The sequence below is a fragment of the Arvicola amphibius genome, chromosome 1 (assembly GCF_903992535.2).
Source record: "Arvicola amphibius chromosome 1, mArvAmp1.2, whole genome shotgun sequence".
Taxonomy (NCBI): domain Eukaryota; kingdom Metazoa; phylum Chordata; class Mammalia; order Rodentia; family Cricetidae; genus Arvicola; species Arvicola amphibius.
In genome coordinates, this window is record NC_052047.1 from 177,974,539 (window position 1) to 177,994,171 (window position 19,633).

Below are 19,633 nucleotides of genomic sequence, written 5' to 3' on the forward strand. Positions count from 1 at the left end.
AAAGAGCCAGTACTGCTAGAAGGGAAACAATCAGCATGCAGAGAGTAGAGTAGGGAAGGACCAAGGAACTATCCCAGAGACCCCCAAATCACATTTCCTGGGATATCACCTTCTTCCCAGACAAGTTGCCTCCTGGGGTCCATCATCAAGGGCAGAGTTTTCATGAATAGCATGAGATTTGCACTTTATATGTTAATATAATATTATTGTATTGCAAATAAAACTACCTCTCAGCATAAGTAATATTAAATAAAACAGAGGCCACAGTAAATCAAGGGGATATAATTATCTGATTCTGCCGGGCGGTGGTGGCGCACGCCTTTAATCCCAGCACTCGGGAGGCAGAGGCAGGCGGATCTCTGTGAGTTCGAGACCAGCCTGGTCTACAAGAGCTAGCTCCAGGACAGGCTCTAAAGCTGCAGAGAAACCCTGTCTCGAAAAACCAAAAAAAAAAAAATAATAATAATTATCTGATTCCGTCTCAGAGTGGCTGTCTGTGAGAACTAAGAGAGTAAAGAGAGCCGGCAGTAGGCAGGAGCTTTCTGAACTGTGTCAAGGTTAATAATAAGTAAAATGTTGTAAGTAGAGACGAGGCAGTAACAGCTGTGCAGCATTCTTGGAAGCAAGGACATTGATAGCAGGAGGACAGACAGAGAGCTTGCTTTTTGTCGCTTTTTTTGGGGGGGGAGTGACCGGAGAAGACTTATGATTGGAGAGAAAACATCATTTGTTGTATCGAATACAATCATCCTCATATAAAATCGAATGGCTGCTGCAGCTGGGAAGTCGGGGCCATGCGGGATCATGTTAGAAGAAGAGACAGAGCAAGCCTATGAGAACGTCCTGGCTGAGATACAGTCTTTTGAGCTCCCCATTGAAGCTACTTTAAGGTAGGATGCCTTTATAGTTTGCAGTTTATTTATTTTAATTTCATTTCTCTCTTTTCCTTTTTTTTTTTTTTGGTATCCTGAGACAATTTTACTTCATAGCCTAAGCTGACCTCAAATTCACAGCTATCCTTTTGCCTCAGCCTCCAGAATCCTAGGATTACAAGCATGCACAACTCGGTTTTAAATTCTATAGGTTTTCAGTGACTCTAAAATAATCTGTGTATACCTTCCTTGCCCCCTCCCTTTGTTTTGACTTTTTGAGACAGAGTGTCTCTGTGTAACAGCCCCAGTTGTCCTGGAACTCGCGTTGTTGACCAGGCTGGCCTGGATCTCACAGAGATCCACCTGCCTCTGTCTCCCGAGTGCCAGGATTAAACATGTATGCCACTAAACCCGGCTTCTTGTATACTTTTAAAAGATAAAAGAATAAAAATACTTTTGAAAAACAATCATAGTTTTTTACCTACTTAATATAGACATTTTCATATCCTTTCAGATATTATAAGAATTAATCTACCTTTTTTCTTTGTATTGTGTTTGCTTTCTGATCCATGATCACAAAACTAAAAACGTGAGACTTTGAAGTGATCCAGTATCATCTCCGAATAGATACTCCATTTCTGTTCAACTCTTTTCTCTACAATATCTTGGTGAAAAAGGAGCAGAAACATTAGATGTAGCATCGGAACCGGCTTATATCTGGGTTACAGAACAACACAAGAGAATGCTTGTTTGGTATTGTTCTCTTGAGCGGCCTCTTAGCTAAATGCTTCTTATTTCCATGCGAGACCTAAAAATAGCCCCTTTGATAATGTGGGCAGTTACTTGCACAGCTCAGGCCTGGATTAAAATGAAAAACCATGTCTCTGTGTCAGGAGGGTAGCTTTAAACAGTTGATCCTCTCGGACTGTTCGTCTGTGTATGGCATTCATCAGTGCGGGAACAAGATGCCAAACGCTGCACGTGGCAGCAACGGTAGGTGATTATGTGTTGACTGATGTTTAAAGAGTAAAGAGGGAGAACATTTTCAGTGCCTTTACTCTCAGAGAACCTACTGCTTAAGCTTGCATTCATTTCTGCAGTTTGTTTACATTCTATTTTGCACCACAAAAATAGTCTGAACCTCTTTAAAGAGTTTGGGACAATGTTGGGCCCACAGAAAACCACTGTGTCTTCACACCTGGTTTTTTTGGATTGGCAGCATATAGTCGTAGATGCAAAAGAACTTTCTTCGTGTTGATCGTACTGTGGACTAGACCAGCCAGTGTGTGTGCCTTTGCCCAGTGGCAAGTTTAGGAGTCTAAAGTGAAACAAGAAAGGGGAGTCAAGGCCCCTAAACACATCCAGTTCCTATGGTCTATGCCGATGCTGCTCAGAGTTCTCCACCACTGATCCTGTCCACTTCCTCCCTAGTATCACAGTCCTGAGCCAAATCAACAGATAACAACCAATCATCCTTGTGAGACAAAAGAAACTAGACAGTCAAGAGAAAATGCCATTATTTCAATGAAAGCAAGAAGCAAGTCTCATTGTGGTGGTAGACGCCTATAACCCCAGCAATCAGAGGCTAAGCCTAGAGGATCACAATCTGAGCTATACAGTGAGATCCTGTCTCACAAAAAAAAACAAACCACCAAAACAATAAAAAAAAAAACCCAAATTTAAAACGAATGCAAAAAAAAAAAATCAAACACTTAAGGGAAGGGGGGAAAACTGATTTCAAATCACAAGCTCTAAGGGCAGAAAGGAAGGATTTAAATGGAAGTAGATTGCCTGGGAGAGACAAAAGGTCTTGCTGTGAGGTCCTGGAATGGACAGTAGGGAAGGGTTAGGGCACTGAGATGATCAGACTAGGAATCTATGACGCCTTCCTGGGGAAATCCCTGTGCGTGGGAACTGAGGCAGGGAAATCCCTGAGAGTTCTGCTACTCATTTCCTACTGTGAGGGAGACCAAAGCCCAGCCCTCTGAACCGGCATCCTAAGCTCTAACATTGGCTTCTCCCTGCCTACTTTGATTTCCAGGCTGGAGTTTGAGGTTCCCTGTTGAAGAGCAGGGTTAACAATCAGGGCCAGATGGGAAATGACTCCCTAGCAAGAGCAAGGTGAATTTGGAGACCTCCTTGGCTTGGAGCTCACACGATTTTTAACAATGTCACTTAAGGATGACTCAGTTGCTCTTCTTTGCACACCAAGCCAACATTCCTGGCACACTCCCTTCCTCCACCACGTCAGATGGGAGAATGAGCCTGGTCTATCTGGAGAGTCATGAGCGGGTCCTTGAGACCAGGAAATATGCAGACAGGAATCACAGACGACCTGTGGTCTCCTGTGCCCTGCTAAGACTGTATTCCTTCCACTTCTTGATTTCAAGCTGTTCCCAGAGCAAGTTACTCCCCTTCCTGCTGCCCTCAATAGACCCTTGGACCAGCATCTTGGCTTCCTTTTTGGAAGATGACCAAGAACCACATGGTTCTGATGCCTTGTGTTAATTTTCATTCTATTTGTGAAATATGGCACCATTGGCTGTTCTGTTTGAAGGAGAGAGAGAGAGAGAGAGAGAGAGAGAGAGAGAGAGAGAGAGAGAGAGAGAGAAAATTTGAGAGCTGAGACTCTCTGCTAGCCCCGGATTTGATTTTCCTAAGAAACATCCATTACAGTTGTACAAATTGAATTGGAGAAGAAAATTCCAGGGTGGGAAAGTAGAATCTCATAGTAGCCATGGTGGCGGTTAGTTTGAATTACCCAGTTGACAGAATGGAGAGTCACCTGGGAAGGGAGTCTCAGTAAAGGACTATCTAGATCAGCGTGTGAGTGTCTTGATTGCCTTAATTGATGGGATGTACCCAGCCTAAAAGTGTGTGCTTCCATTCCCTGGTTTGGGGGCCTGGGCTGTATGAAAACACAGAAAGCTAGCTGAGCACTAAGCATTCATACATTCCTTTCTCTTGGTTCTGGACTGTGGGCGTGGCAAGCTGCTTCAAGCTCCTGCCACTGTAACTATCTGAAATGATACACTGTAACTTGGAGTTGTGAGCTAAGAGTTGTTTTTCAGCTAAGGTATTTTTATCACTGCAGCAGAACCAAATCTATGACAGTCACAGGGCTGGTGACGGAAGAGCAAAGGGAGAGATGGAAAGGAAAACCTGCTGCCACTCGGGCGCCGTCCTAGCACAGTCAGCTCGGAACACTGAGCATCTCCTAGCCGGCAGCAATACTTGCAGGGTGCAGCTCACCAGCAGATGGAGCCTTGAATTGCTTTTGCTGTCCCTGTCCTTTTGTTCTGGGCACACTGTTTGCACCAAGCTACATCCAGACACTTACTTATATCCACAGAATTATTTTCACGCTGTCCAGGTGCCTTGAGTTTTACTCCTGTCTTTCTGTTTGGCTTAGATCCACCTGGTACCATGCCAGCTTCTCCCTCTAGGGGACATGATCCCCTCTGCCCACAGGACACTCAATGACTACCCCTGGGAGGCTTAACGTCTTAGCCCTGTTGAGAAAACTCGGTGCCTATTTTTCTAAGCCTTACTAGCCTCCTCAAGCAAGGAAGTCAATAGATTTCAACTAGCATATCATTTGTGACAATGGTTGCCCGAATCATCTTGAGAATGATCTTGATAAACTAGCGATGGCAGCTATGGTTTTAGGAGAGAGCAATTGCAACATTTACTATCTTCACACTAGAACTTCCAGACACTAGACCTCAACCACTGGACATGCCCTGCATGGGCCAGATGTTGCCTAGGGTTCCTTAAGACTCCTGAGATCTTGCAGGTGTGTTGTCAGGCTCTTTAGTCCAGGCTCTGACCTATGTTTGTCGCTGGAACAGTCTCCCTGATAAGAAAGTCAGGACAGATTGTGGGCCTTGCAAAGCCAGTGGGAGGTAGAGGGGTGGAGGTGGTGAGGGCATAACCACAAAGGGGCCTCCGAAGGCTGGGAAAAAATAGGAGGAAAAGGGAATTGTACAGGATGACGTACCAGAAGAAATTCTTGTAATTGTTCTGTGATACCATAATTGTTTCACACTTGTGTTCACAGACTCCCTTGGGCACGTTTCCAAAAGCTAAGCGTGAAACTCTACCCGTTTGAGAGCAAACAGGATACCGTGTTTCTTTGACTTGCATGTTTTTAGGAATAAAGATAACAAATGCGATTTCAGAAAAGGAAAGAAGAGGGTTTTGTTTGTTTAAGCTTTAAATTAATATATGTCCTCAAATCTTAATGTTAGAAAGTTAGTTCTTGTTTGTGTTTTCAGAAATGTAAGATTCCTACTTTATTTCATTCTGATAAGTATGTTGATCGAGGTTTTAGTGGGGGCTATAGACACTCGTTGCTTGTCTGATTTCAGCTTTAGTTTCTGGAACTACGAGGCAGAAAGAACAATGCAGCCTGCTGCAAGGGGGCTCAGCATAACGCTGGCTTGACTCATTAGTGAACGCTAGGCCTTACAACTACTGTTTCCATCTGAGGCATATATTTCAATATATACATTTATGTCACATATGTACTTTATTTTTAATATGTAATCTAGAGTCACAATAAGCAAGTGCTCACAGCATCTTGAAACTCTGAGTAGCTGGGAAATATTGTCATGAAAGTTTTGAAATTTTTTAAAGGTTTATTTACTTTATTTTTTATGTGTATGAGTGTTTGGTTTGCATGTATGTCTGTGCACCATGAACATTCCTGGTGCCTGCAGAGGTCAGAAGAGGACATCGGATTCCCCTGGAACTGGAGTTATGGTCAGTAGTTGTGACCTGGTGTGTGGGTGCTGGGAATGGAACCCCAGTGCTCTGCAAGAACAGTAAGTGCTCTTAACCTCCGAGCCATCTCTCCAGCCCCATGCGATGGGACATTTTAAAAAGAATTTTGACTCGGGAGGCAGAGGCAGGCGGATCTCTGTGAGTTCAAGACCAGCCTGGTCTACAAGAGCTAGCTCCAGGATAGGCTCCAAAGCTACAGAGAAACCCTGTCTCGAAAAACCAAAAAAAAAAAAAAAAAAAAAAAAAAAAAAAAAAAAGAATTTTGTAGTTCTTAAAAATTTTTAGTCACAAGACAGGGCAGCATGAATGTCAGCATCTTGATATTCTGAATTGACCATAGAGCCTTATAAATTTTTCTTTAAATAGCTCATTATCAGGGTCAGAAAGATGGTTTCCTTGTGTTTCTGAAGTTTATACTTTCTTTTTATTTATTTATTTATTTTTTTGTTTTTCGAGACAGGGTTTCTCTGTGGCTTTGGAGCCTGTCCTGGAACTAGCTCTTGTAGACCAGGCTGGTCTCGAACTCACAGAGATCCGCCTGCCTCTGCCTCCCGAGTGCTGGGATTAAAGGCGTGCGCCACCACCGCCCGGCTTATACTTTCTTTTTAAGATTTATTTTTATTCATGTGTAGATGTGTGTATCTGTGTATACCATATGAGTGTGAGTACCCACAGAGGCCAAACAAAGGTGTTAGACACCCGAAAGCTGGCGTTGCAGGCAATTCATGAGCTGTCTGATATGGGTGCTGGGCAGTGATCTCAGTTCTTCTGGAAGAGCAGCAAGTGCTCTTAACCACCGAGCCCTCTCTTCAGCTCCCAAGTAACTGTTTTAAAGGCAGTTGCTGGGCTGGAGATGCAGTTTATAGGTTCAGAGCACTGGCTGAGCTTCCAGAGGGCTCAGGTTTGATTTCCAGAACCCATGTCATCTGTAAGGTTAGTCTCACAGGATCCAAGGCCCTCTTCTGGCTTCTATGGGTATCAAGCATGTACATGGTGCAAATGGTCATACATATAAAAAAATGTTTCATTTATATCTGGGTGTTCCAGCACTCAGAGGCTTGCAGTAATGAAAGTTTTATTTTGGCTACATACATTCAGGGGAGAGAGGTGTCCCATCCAAAAATCATATTCACTAATACTTAATACCTAGGACAATATTATAATTATTATTTTATTTATTTATTTTTTTTGGTTTTTCGAGATAGGGTTTCTCTGTGGCCTTGGAGCCTGTCCTGGAACTAGCTCTTGTAGACCAGGCTGGTCTCGAACTCACAGAGATCAGCCTGCCTCTGCCTCCCGAGTGCTGGGATTAAAGGCGTGCGCCACCACCGCCCGGCCCTAGGACAATATTATGATCTCATTTATTCTCTAATCAGAGTTGTATGTTGTACTACATTTTTTGTGCAAGATGGAATTCAGGAAAACTGTTCAGAAAAGAATGTCAATAGGTCAGGGCTATAGCTCCATTGGTAGAGCTTGCCCAGCATACATGAAGCTCAGCACTCTGTTCCTAGCACTGGGTAAGACTGGATGTGCTGAGGGATGCCCCTAATCCATGTGCTCTGCTATACGGGAAAATGACACCTTCTCTCTTTACAAACAAACCTGAGGTACAGTTCAGTGGTTAAGCACTGGAATGTGTGGCCCTGGGTTTAATACATAGAACTATAATAAATAAAGCAGTAAGTAATAAGCATTGGAAGGAAAGAAGAAAAGGGGCCTGGAAAGATGGCTCAGAGGTTAAGAGCACTCACTGGCTGCTCTTACTGAGGCTACAAGTTCAATGACTATTACAGACATGGTAGTTCCTAACTGTCTGTAAGTTCAGTTCTAGGGTATCCAATGCCCTCTTCTGGCCTCCTTAGGTACCAGTCACATATGGTGAACAGACATACATTCAGGCAAAAACCCCACACATTTAACTTTTTAAAAAGGAAGGGAGGGAGGGGACACACACACACACACACACACACACACACACACACGTAGGTGGAGGCTGCCCATTCTTTTCTAGACACCCAGACCTGAAATAATCACACAGAAACTATCAATTAAAACACACTGCTTGGCCAATCACTTAGGTGTATTGCTAGCTAGGTCTTATATCTTAAACTAACCCATTTTTATTAATCTGTGCATCTCCATGAGGTTGTGGCCTACTGGCAAAGTTTTGGCGAGCTCTCATGGGTGTCTTTCTCCTTCAGCAGCAACATGGTGACTCTCTGACTCTGCCTTTTTTTTTTTTTGTTCCTCTATCTGCTTGGAATTCCCACCTTGTTCTATTCTGCTAAGCCACTGGCCAAAACAGCTTTATTCATTAACTAATAAAAGCAAAGCAACATATAGACAGAAGGACTTCCCACACCATTTCCCTTTTTTTGTTTAAATAAAAAGGAATTACATATAACATAGTGGAATTCCATATAACAAAACAGGTTATAACTGTAAAAAGCAAGCATTACAGTTACAATATTTATATCTACCTTTTCTTTTATCATAACTAAGGAAAACTATAACTATTTTTTAACTCCATCAGAGACTCCAGAAGGATATAATATTACCTAAGTAAACAGGAAGTGTATTGTAAGCAACTTCCAAAACTCTAGAATTGACAGAGACATCTTGCTGCCTGGATAGTCACCCAAAGTTCTTTTGTAACATTGGGGCATCCATCTTCAGCCTACAGGTCCATAGTATTTGGCAGACTTTTTCACGAAGCAGGAAACTTTAAAGACATTTCCACCTATATCAGCAGTGTGTCAGTCACTTTTTTGTGTGTCCTGCAGAATGTGTGACAGACTCTTTCATGAAGCAGGAACCCTGAAGGACTATCTCACCTTTAGACAAGTTTACCAGTCATTTTTCTATGGGTCCTACATGTCTAGTTCATACAGCATAACTTCAAGTAGTCCAGGCAAGAACAGTTTCTTGCCTAAATGGCTAGCAAACTCCATAAGGAGCCTATTCGATGCCCATTTTTTAAATGAAGTAATTGGTGCTGCCAGGAGCAGATATGACTCATAATCATGAAAAGTCCTAAGTTTTAAAAACATTTTAAATACCATATTCTGTTAGTCTTTGGAAGGTTTGAAGATAACTATCTAACTGAAATATATCTCTATATATTTAGAAAACCTAACTAACATGACTACAAGTTTGACTATTATAGATGATTATTAATCTATATTTTTAATTATATATTTCATTTTAAATGAGTCTCACAAACACAATGCCTTAATCAAGAGCAGAAATACACATATAATAAAATTGACCTTAAATTTGTATCAACAAACCAAGATCCAATACCAGTGCAAAGTATTTATCTCTATATTATATCTCTCTTTAAATGTAAACAAGCATTTATAAATGATATTTGGGAATTTGGGCATAGTTCTCTTTAAATTGCTTCTTGCTTTTTTGGGTGAAGTAATTTTAGGAGTTTATGGAAATCTTTTAGGGGGTCTTGGTCCATAAAATCACATCATTCTGGAAGGGATCTACAGGTTCTCATCCTCTGTAGAAACAAAAGCAGGACTTTTTTTTCAAAGCAACAAATCCTTAGACCCAAATTTTGAAGTCAAAATACCTTTAAAATATATATGTTGGCTTAGCTTAGCAACACATACAATCAAATGTCTCTCTGTACTTAGCTTATTTACAGCCAAAAATTAAAATAAAACACAGTAATATACATAATCCAGACTCTCTGTGTATATTTCATCTTTACCTGAGACTGTCTGTACTCTTTTATAAGTGTCTATATTCTTTTTTTCTCTCTCTCAAGTCTGCATACATTTATTCAACATTGTGACCCATTTAGAAGTCTTTTTTTATTTAGATTTGTTTTTATTGTGTGTGTAGCTGTAATTATTTTTTTGACCAGGATCACTTTTTAAAATGTTAAGTGGCATGGCTAGGACTGAGGCTGTTTTGCCTTTTGACTCTGACCACATGACCACATGGCAGAGGTCTGTTTAATGTCAGCTCTGTGAGTCATGCTCACAGCCCCATTTTTAGGCACACAGTGGGTCTTTGCTGCCATTAAGCAGGTTGTAGCACTCTGCTCACAAATCCCATTCAAATACTCTGTCCCTGGACCTCCAGAAAGAGTCAGAGTCATTTGTGTAGGTGACCAGGAAGCTGGCTTCTAAGGAAGTCTCACACAGCCATTTTTGTCACCGTTGAGTTAGGAAGACCTCTCTTAAAGGAGGTGTGGCACTCTTGCTTACCACCAGCAAACAAAACAATGCAGCTACCAAGAAGCTCATTAGTTCTCTCTGTGTCTCTCTGTCTCTCTGTCTCTCTGTCTCTGTCTCTCTCTCTCTCTCTCTCTCTCTTTCTCTCTCTGTGTGTGTGTGTGTGTGTCTAGAATTTTTTTGGGCTCTCTCAGGTTTTATGTAGTCAGCCACACATTGGGTGCCAATTTGTAGGCAAAAGCTGCTTATTTTTTTTTCCAGTCACCCAGACCCAAAATAATCACACAGAAACTGTATTAATTAAAACACTGGTCAACTAATCACTTATGCATATTGCTAGCTAGCTCTTTTATTTTAAATTAACCCATTTTTATTCATCTGTGAATTACCACTAGGTTGTGGCCTACCGACAAGTTTTAACAACCTACCACAGGCATCTTTCTCCTTTGGTGGCTACATGACTTTTCCCTGACTCTGCCTCCTTTCTTCCTCTATCTGCTTAGAATTCCCACCTTGCTCTATTCTGCTAAGCTACTGGCTGAAACAGCTTTATTCATTAACCAATAAAAGCAAAACATATACAGAAGGACTTCCCACACCATTCACACACACACACACACACAGAGAGAGAGAGAGAGAGAGAGAGAGAGAGAGAGAGAGAGAGAGAGAGAGAGAGAGAGAGAGAGAGAGAGAGAGAGGGAGAGGGAGAGGGAGAGGGAGAGGGAGAGGGAGGGAGGGAGGGAGAGAGGGGGGATTATGATAATGACAGTGGCTTATTGCACTTATAGTACCTTGACAACTTGACGATCTGGGGTCCTTGACTAGAGTGAGCTATGTTGCCAACCATTGCTGAAGAGCTGGGATGTGGCTCAGTGGTCAAGCACTTGCCCAGCACTGCAGAAAATACAACAATAATAGCAAAACCTATGTAATAAATACAGTTGATGTATGAACAAACTTGGGGCTGATTACTTTTGAACTTCTTTTTCATGAAAAACTGATTTTATTTGGCTGCAATACCAAATTTCCTTCTATTGTTCTCCACGGTGGGGTCCTGAGCTTAATGGGACTGCAGCTTCCTGTACAAGGGTTGGCAGCAGGGATCCACCTTGTCCCTATGCTTTGTTTATTCTCATGCACTTACAAGACGTGGTCACTTGGGGTCACTGCACTAAGAAAGTTGGAGCTGGAGTCACCCTTGGGACTGGCTATCTGGAATCATCTCGAAGCCAGTAGGAACACTTAATTTATTAGAGCCAGTAGGGTTTACATTTTGTTACAGTTCTATAATCACATATCTTTAAGAAGCAACCAAATGAGATTAGCAAATCTTGAGAGCATAAAAATCATTACTATTAAAGGATTCTCCACTGCAGGAAGGGGTTTTCAATAAAAATATACCTATACCATCATGGAACAGGTTTTTGTAGCATTAAGCTTACTTGGATGTAGCTGAATCTGAATCACCCATGTAACAAATGTTTAGTACTCACAAGGCCCTGCTGGGGCAGTCAGTGTGGTCCTGATATCTGCTTTAGGAGCATTGCCTAAAAGTAGAGCTAGATGCCTTGTTTTGTTTACTGCCATGTTTGTGCCTCAATGGATGGGCGCTGATCCTGAGGACAGGAAGAGATGTGTGTCTGTCTAATACTAGATCCAGAGGGTCTGCTGAAGTGGTTCTAGAACCATGAGATTAAGGCAAAGATGTATTCCATTTTCCTCCTCTATGACAGCAGGAAACAGATTTTATGTGGTTTCCACCGACTGAACTTTCAGAAATATCAAGGCACATGATCTGGGAGCCGTGATGCCCAGCCATGCTATTGTAGCAGTGGTTAGAAAAAAGAACAATTACAACTTGCTTTTTATTTTTATTTTAACAAAGATGAAGTTAAACTGTTATATAGTTTACTGACAATGCCTGGTAATTTTAGCCTCCAGTGCTAATGTTGGTAGAACTCTAAGAGCTAAACATAACACATTTATTATCTCTAATCCACACATAATTTGATGCACTAGGTGTTATGGTAAAACTAAAATGCCACAGGTCCCTGAGTGGCAGCAGGGGGCAGGTGGCATAAGACCATGGCGGGCCACGAAGGCAGCTGGTCCCAGGCAGGGAGCCGGACAGTGGGTGAGAGACAGAGACCTATTAGGCACACCATGCAGAAAAAGTGGGTATTTATTTTGTGGGTTATGGAGGGAAAAGGGAAAGGGGGAAAGGGGAGAAAGGAGAAGAGTAGAGAGAGAAGCAGAGAGAAAGAGAGAGAGAGAGAAAGAGAAAGAGAGAGAAGGGGAAGGGGAGAAGTGGGGAGAAGGAAGAGAGGCAGAAGCTGCCTCTTCAGGAGAAAGATGGAAAGGAAGGGACTCAGGCTGGAAGCAGAAGCAGAAGCAGAACAGCTTTTAAAGGGACGGGACAGACCATTATATTCCCATCTCTTTTTTTATATAAAAAGACGGGAGGTTAGGCACAACAGGTTAAAGGAATTGGGATGGCAGATTCTCAAGACTGCTTCCTGCTTATTTGTGGGCATTGTCTTTCGGGGGGTGGACCTGAGAAAGTTGGGTGCTGATCACATCCTGGGGTAGCTGGTTTCTTTGTTCCTGTCTGGTGTTTGTGGTATGGAAATGTCTGGTGTCTCTTATACCTGTTTAAGGTATTGGCAGAACAGAGGACAAAGTTCAGTTTAGGAAAAAAAATTTTTTAGGACCAGGGAATTGAGAGGGGTATATCTGACCTGTTTAAGGTGGCTCTTTCAATTTGGCTCCCTGGAACTCACAAGAATTTTTTGGGGGTTTATGAAACATAAGTTTTAAACAGCAGCATATTTATATTAGAATGACTGTGACAGATATTTTTGCACAATGAAAAGTATCTTTAAGACTATGAAAGGCAGTGTGAGAGAGGTGTGAGAGAGAATTTTGATTAACTTGTATTTGTCCTCACACCTTTATAATGTGCAGGTACAAACCTTAATAACTTGTATTTGTATTTTACTCACATTTTTTGGTGACGTTGTCCTTTCAAACTGACAAAACCTTTCTGGTGTCAAACTGCATTAGAGATCTTTGAGAAGGATAAAATTTTACTTGAGGAGCTATTGATTAAAGAACAACAGAGAACTTACTTGGTTGGCACCTAGAACTACTCCTCAGGGTCCTCCATGGTGGCTGACGGTCGTATTTTTCTTTTGCTGTTTAGTGCAGGGCCTGCCAGGCTCCAGAAGATCCTGTGGGCTAAGAAATCTGTAGAAAGACAAGCCTACCTTGACCTGAGCAGCTAGGCTGTCAAATCCAGTGATTGTGTCCACTGTCTGGAGATCTTCAGTTTAGATGAAAAGCAGTTTTGCCCAGCGGTCAGTGCTTGGCAGTTGAAGCAAATTGTGGATGGATGTTGTTCTGTTCCCATCTGTCTTCTTTGGAGAAAATAGAATGCTGCTGCTGGGAACCAACCTGTCTCTTTTTGTTATGAATTTTTTTAATAATTAAGTATTTAAATGTCATATTCCCCAGATCTCTGAGCAGATGAGGACTGTTTACCGGGTATAGGTGAATTATAACAACAGTATAGAATCTGCCTGGAGGGCTGAATCTTAGCTTGACTGTACTGGCTGTCAACTTAACAGGTAAAGCAGGGTTGGATTAAGAGACTTAAAAGTACATACCAGTTTAAACATTAGACTTACTGTTTTTGTAGTCTGGAATGAGATACAATGAACAGACAATTATAACATTTAACAGTAAACATAGGTGCATTTAGGTTACATGTATGCATACAGAGTGAACAGGAATTGGGCGAAGTGGATGCTTTGGTGGGCCCTACCAAAGGCATGCCACTGCACAAAACACACATGCAACAGAGTCAGCATGAAGGGGGGGACCAGACATGGAATACCTTAGAAAAAGATGATGGGACTTGGTCACCTGACCTGGCCATCAGTTAAGATGGCGCTGAAGTCACCTGACCTCAGTCAAAATGGCAGCCAACACATGTAGTATGGAAAAGCCATGTGTTTTGAGCAGTGGAAGTTCTAAACACAATAACAAGAGAGACCTATTGATCTGCCCTGTCGTTGAGCTGCTGCACCATAAGCTGCAGTGGGGAGCAAAGGCTGGAATTAAAAACAGATGCCTTGTGGATCTGACTAATCTTATCATTCCTGCAATAATGGTGGAGCAAAGAGACCAGCTATGCCAGGATGTGACCAGTACCCAGATTTCTCAGGTTCCCCCCCCACACAAGATGATGCCCACAAATAAGCAGGAAACAGTCTTGAGAATCCGCTGTCCCAATTCCTTTAACTTGTTGTGCCTAACTTCTTGCCTTTTTTATTATAAAAAAAGAGATGGGAATATAATGGTCTGTCCTGTCCCTTTAAGAGACAAGCCTTGTCCACCAGTCCACTCCATTCCCCATTGCATCCGCTGAGGCATCTTCCTTCTGCTTCTAGCCTGACTCCCTTCCTTTCCATCTTTCTCCTGAAGAGGCAGCGTCTGCCTCTTTCCCTTCTCCCCACTTCTCCCCTTCCCCTTCTGTTTCTCCCTCCCTCCCTCTCTCTCTTTCTCTCTCTCTGTTTCTCTTTCTTTCTCTCTCTCTTTGCCTCTCTCTCTGCTCTTCTCCATTCTCCCCTTCCCCCTTTCCCTTTCCCCTCTATAACCCACAAAATAAATACCCACTTTCTCTGCATGGTGTGCCTAATAGGTCTCTGTCTCTCACCCACTGCCTGACCCCCTGCCTGGGACCAGCTGCCTTCATGGCCCACTGTGGTCTTATGCCCACTGCTGCCACTTGGGGACCTGTGGCATTTTAGATTTTTTGTTTTTGTTTTTTTCGAGACAGGGTTTCTCTGTAGCTTTGGAGCCTGTCCTGGAACTAGCTCTTATAGACCAGGCTGGCCTCGAACTCACAGAGATCTGCCTGCCTCTGCCTCCTTGAATGCTGGGATTAAAGGCGTGCACTTAAAGAGGTGTTTCTTTTATTTATTTACTATGTATACAATATTCTGTCTGCATATATGCCTGCAGGCCAGAAGAGGGCACCAGACCTCATTACAGATGGTTATGAGTCACCATGTGGTTGCTGGGAATTGAACTCCGAGCAGGCAATGCTCCTAACCATTGAGCCATCTCTCCAGTCCCTGGCATTTTAGTTTTACCCTTATTTTTCTGCCTAATCCCTACTTGAAGAAATTAAGGCTTAGACAAGTTAAGAAATCACTGAAGCCTAACATCTACTAAGAGGTGACTTGGAATTTGACCCCAAGCAGTTAAAATGCCAGAGTAGGTCACCTGCTTCCTGTATTCTCCTCCTAAAATGCACGTCTTCTTAAGCAAGGCTGTTCGTCCAGAGACAAGTGGTTAAAGTGTAAGTTTTAATGACTGCAGGTTTTCTAAGTCAAATCTGTACTCTGCTGGTTACTTTCATGCCGGACAGAGAATGGATCCCACTGTGACAGACTTCCTGGCATATCTTGTTTATCTTTCGAGATCTTTGGGTGGGCCTTGGGCAGTTACTGTCCATTGCCTAAACATATCAGTGTGCGTGTGAAATCTGCCCGTGTGCCTTACCATCTGCACCCCCGGAGCAGACTAATGGAATGTGCACCCCTTAGACAGGCCCCCCCACCCTTTTCTCCCTATTCAGTATACTCATGTGCCAGTAAAGTGTGCAGATAAGAGAGTGGGCTGAGGATATAGCTCGGTGGTGGCGTTGCCAGACAACTCAGGTCTGTGGCTGTGACTATGCTCTCAGGTTCATTACACACCACAAGACATGACAGCTGTGTGAGGTCCTAGGCTTGCTCTCCAGTGCTGGGGGAAAAGATAAAGACCCTGGAGCTGGTCTGGGGAGATAGCAAGGGGGTAAGGATTTACTGTGCGAGCATAAGACTCTAAATTCAAATCCCCCAAACAGATGGAAAGCTGGGCCCAGTGGGGTGGCTCTGTAACCTCAGTGGTCCTGTTGTGAGATGGGAGGTAAAGACAGGAGCCAGTTTGGAAGCTCCCAAGCAAGCTGACCAGTGTATACAATAGTGAAAGACAAAGAGGCTGTTTCAAAACAAGGTGCAAGATGAGGACCAACACCCCAGGCTGTCCTATGACCTTCACACTCACTCTCTCTCTCTCTCTCTCTCTCTCTCTCTCTCACACACACACACACACACACACACACACACACGAAGAACAATTAATAAAAACTCAGACAGGAATTGGGGTTCAACCTGAAGACCAGAGGAGCAAAGCAGTCAGTCACTGGCTCTTACCCCTACCTCAGTCTGAAAATGGTGATCCTGACTCCAGGAACCTCAGAATGAGACTTTGTTTTATATTTTATATTCTTCTCTAGGGCTGGGATTAAAGGCGTGCAGCATTGGGATCAAAGGCATGCACTTCCCGGTTTCTATGGCAAACTAGTGTGGCTACTGGGATTAAAGGTGTGTGTCACCACTGCCTGGTCTGCAAGGCTGACCAGTGCGCGGCTGTTTTACTCTCTGATCTTCAGGCAAGCTTTATTTTTTAAAATACAAATGAAATACCACCTCTCTCTCTCTCTCTCTCTCTCTCTCTCTCTCTCTCACACACACACACACACACACACTCTCACATACACATATATACACACACACACTCATACACATAGACATACACACAAACTCTATATATACACAAACTCAAACACATATAAACTCTCTCATACACAAACTCCTCTCTACACACACACATACATACACACACACACACACACACACACACACACACAGAGAGAGAGAGAGAGAGAGAGAGAGAGAGAGAGAGAGAGAGAGAGAGAGAGAGAGAGGGGAACCAGAAGAGACCATGAATCAGTAAAAGAAATTGGGTTTATCATAGTTTGGCCAAACCAGGGAGATAACAAAACCCAAACTTCCTAATTTTTTCTCCAGCTTTCCCAGGGCAGTCTTACAACTTACAGAAAAAGTAAAGCTTTGAGACAGGTTGCTGGTCCTCTGGGGGGGGGGGGGGGTAGGGGACTGGGTGGCAGTGGGGGGGGGAGCTCTGCCGAGGCCTCCATTTTCAGCATGCAAATTCTGTTAGACAGTTAAGAGTGACACTTGCCTTGCACCCTCAAGGCCCTTAATTTAATAAAAACCAAAGAACAAACCAATCAACTGATCGACCAATCAAACAACCAAAACAAAATCAAAGACAGACAACTTAGTTGTAAACACATTTAGTTTTAAGTTCTTAGCTAAAAAACCCACAAAAACCATTTAGGTGCTAACAGAACTGTCAAAAGCCACAGAGAGGAAACAACAAAAACTGCTTTCAAAGGAGAAGTGGCTAGAGGACTGACTCCCCTTCTTCCTGACTTGTGCAGAAGAAAGCAGGGTACAGAGGTGAGGCAACTTCTGTGGGCAGGGGCTGAAAGGGGCCCAGTAAGAGACGCCTTCCAGCAGCCCTGACTTCCCAAGGAGAGAGAGCATTTGGAACTAGGTTTAGACAGATGGTGTCAAGATTTCCAAGAGAAGGAAAAAGGTCGGTGTAGCCGATGCTTAGGAGAGGAATACCTCATCAGGAGACAGCTGCTAACAGCAAGCTGGCCTGGCCAACATGCCGGTTCTCTTTGCCTTCACAGCCTGGCTTTACTCTATGGAGAGTCTGGTCACACTTACTTTCTGAGTCAAGATGCTCTAGAATTTGCCGTAGCAGGAACTAGATTTTTACTTCTTTATAAGGAAGAAAAAAATTTTCCTCTTTCTTTTGTGATTTTGTTTTTAGGTTTCTTTTCCCTTCTCAAGAGCGGAACCTGAAAGTAGGGAGCGCTAACACCAGACAGGGGCGCCTCAGTAGTTGGAGAAACAGTCAGCAGAAGAAAGTCTAATTTATTTTTAATAAAGACTCATTTGTATGAATAGCCATGAGATTTATATCTTGTGAAAGAAGTTCATAAATACGACTCTCACATTGGAGCTCTTGCTAGACCCGGGCATCGGGGAATTTGCACTGTGCCGCAGGCTTCTATCAAGATGGCTACACAGCAGCGTTATGGTATGTTTACTGTCACTGCACAAAGAGCAACTGTGAAGAAACTACTAATAATTTTGTAGTCTAAGTCAGGCAGTGGTGGCTCACACCTTTAATCCCAGTACCCGGGAGACAGAGACAGACAGATCTCTGAGTTCGAGGCCAGTCAGGTCTACAGAGCGAGTTCCGGGACAACCAGAGCTACACAGAGAAACCTTGTCTCATAGAACAAACAAACAACAAACACAAAAGAAAACAAAAACAAAAAGCAAATTATTTCATTGTTTAAATTTCTAATGGGTACCTTCTGCCCTTGGGTTAGACTTGTTTGGACTAGTTTCTTTCTACCTTATCCTAAAATTTCCACTTACTTCAGAACTTCAGCATTGTTTGGTTTTAAGGAAAAAAAAAAAAAAACCCTGAGCTTTCTCTGCTGTGTTTAGGATTCCTATGTTGTTGAGAAAAAAAAAGTTATCTGAACTCTTGGAGCTTAACTTGGTGTGTCAATTTTGGTCGTTCTGAGAAGAGATTTTTTTTTTCCCCATCATTCATTCTGGGAGCTCAAGGAGAAGAGATTTTCCAGAGAAGGCTGTAGTCCCTTGTACCATCAAGGCCATGGGAAGAGGAGTGGGGCTTTGGTGGCTTCACTTTGACTTGCAGTGGGGCTTGGTTTCAGGTGGAATGCACTGTCAGATGTAGCAGATTCTCTGCCTCTATAAACCAGCACACACTCAAGTTTCTGGGACTCCGGTATGCAAAATAAATAACACTTGGCTGGAGAGGGGGTTTAGCAGTTAAAAGCACTTGCTGCTGTAGCAAAGGACCTGGCTTTGGTTCTTAGCACGCGTGTGGTGGGTAACAACTGTCTGTAATTCCAGTGGCGGAGGATCTGGCGTTCTCTTCTGGCCTCAGTGAGCACTGTATGTGGTACACAGATACGCACATAGGCAAAACAATAGTGCATGTAAAATAAATAAACCTTTAAAGGAAAAGGCTGGACATGGCGGCTCATGCCTTTAACCCCAGTACTTGTGAGGTGGAGGCAGTCAGTATCTGTGAGTTCTAAGCCAGCCTGGTCTATGTAGTGAGTTCCAGGCTATCAGAGCCACAAGGTGAGAAAGACACAAGCAAAAGGTATAATAGTATTTAGAAGCTGGCAAAGCAAAGGGACAAATTCTTCCCAAATTCTCCGGAGAGAAATGCAGTAGTGCTGGTACCCTGATAATAGTGAGAATTCTAAGGGAATCCACGAGGCATTTCAAGCCCTGGCTTTTGCAGTAATTTGTTCCAGAAAGGACAGTCTCTAATGTAATATAGAATAGCAGTGTAAGGTAGATACTGCTGCTATTGTGTTTATAGGTGGGGAAACTGAGATAGTGTCACAGCTGTGAAGTGATGTCAATCCAGGAATGTAATTTGGGACACTTGTTTTCAGAGTTCGTGTTCTTAACGATCACTCAATTCCACCTCCCAGGATTTCCTATGGGGAGGAGGAAGGAGAAAGGCTTGTAGTCGAGACCCAGGGAAGCGAGCGAGCCTGGCAGCTGGCTAGTGCAAAGTCTGCTTGGCTCAGAGGGAAGCTCAGAGCTCCTGGATTAATGGAAACCAGGAAAGAGTTGTCCCTCAGGGTAGGTTTGCACTCTTCTCTGATTAATTTTCAATCATTGCTTTGATCATGACAAACTGGTTTACGTGGTGTCCTAGATACAGGTTGTTAAGCAAGACTCTTTTTTCTACATGGATTTCTTTGCTCAAGCCACCTGCCATTTCTTGCAACAC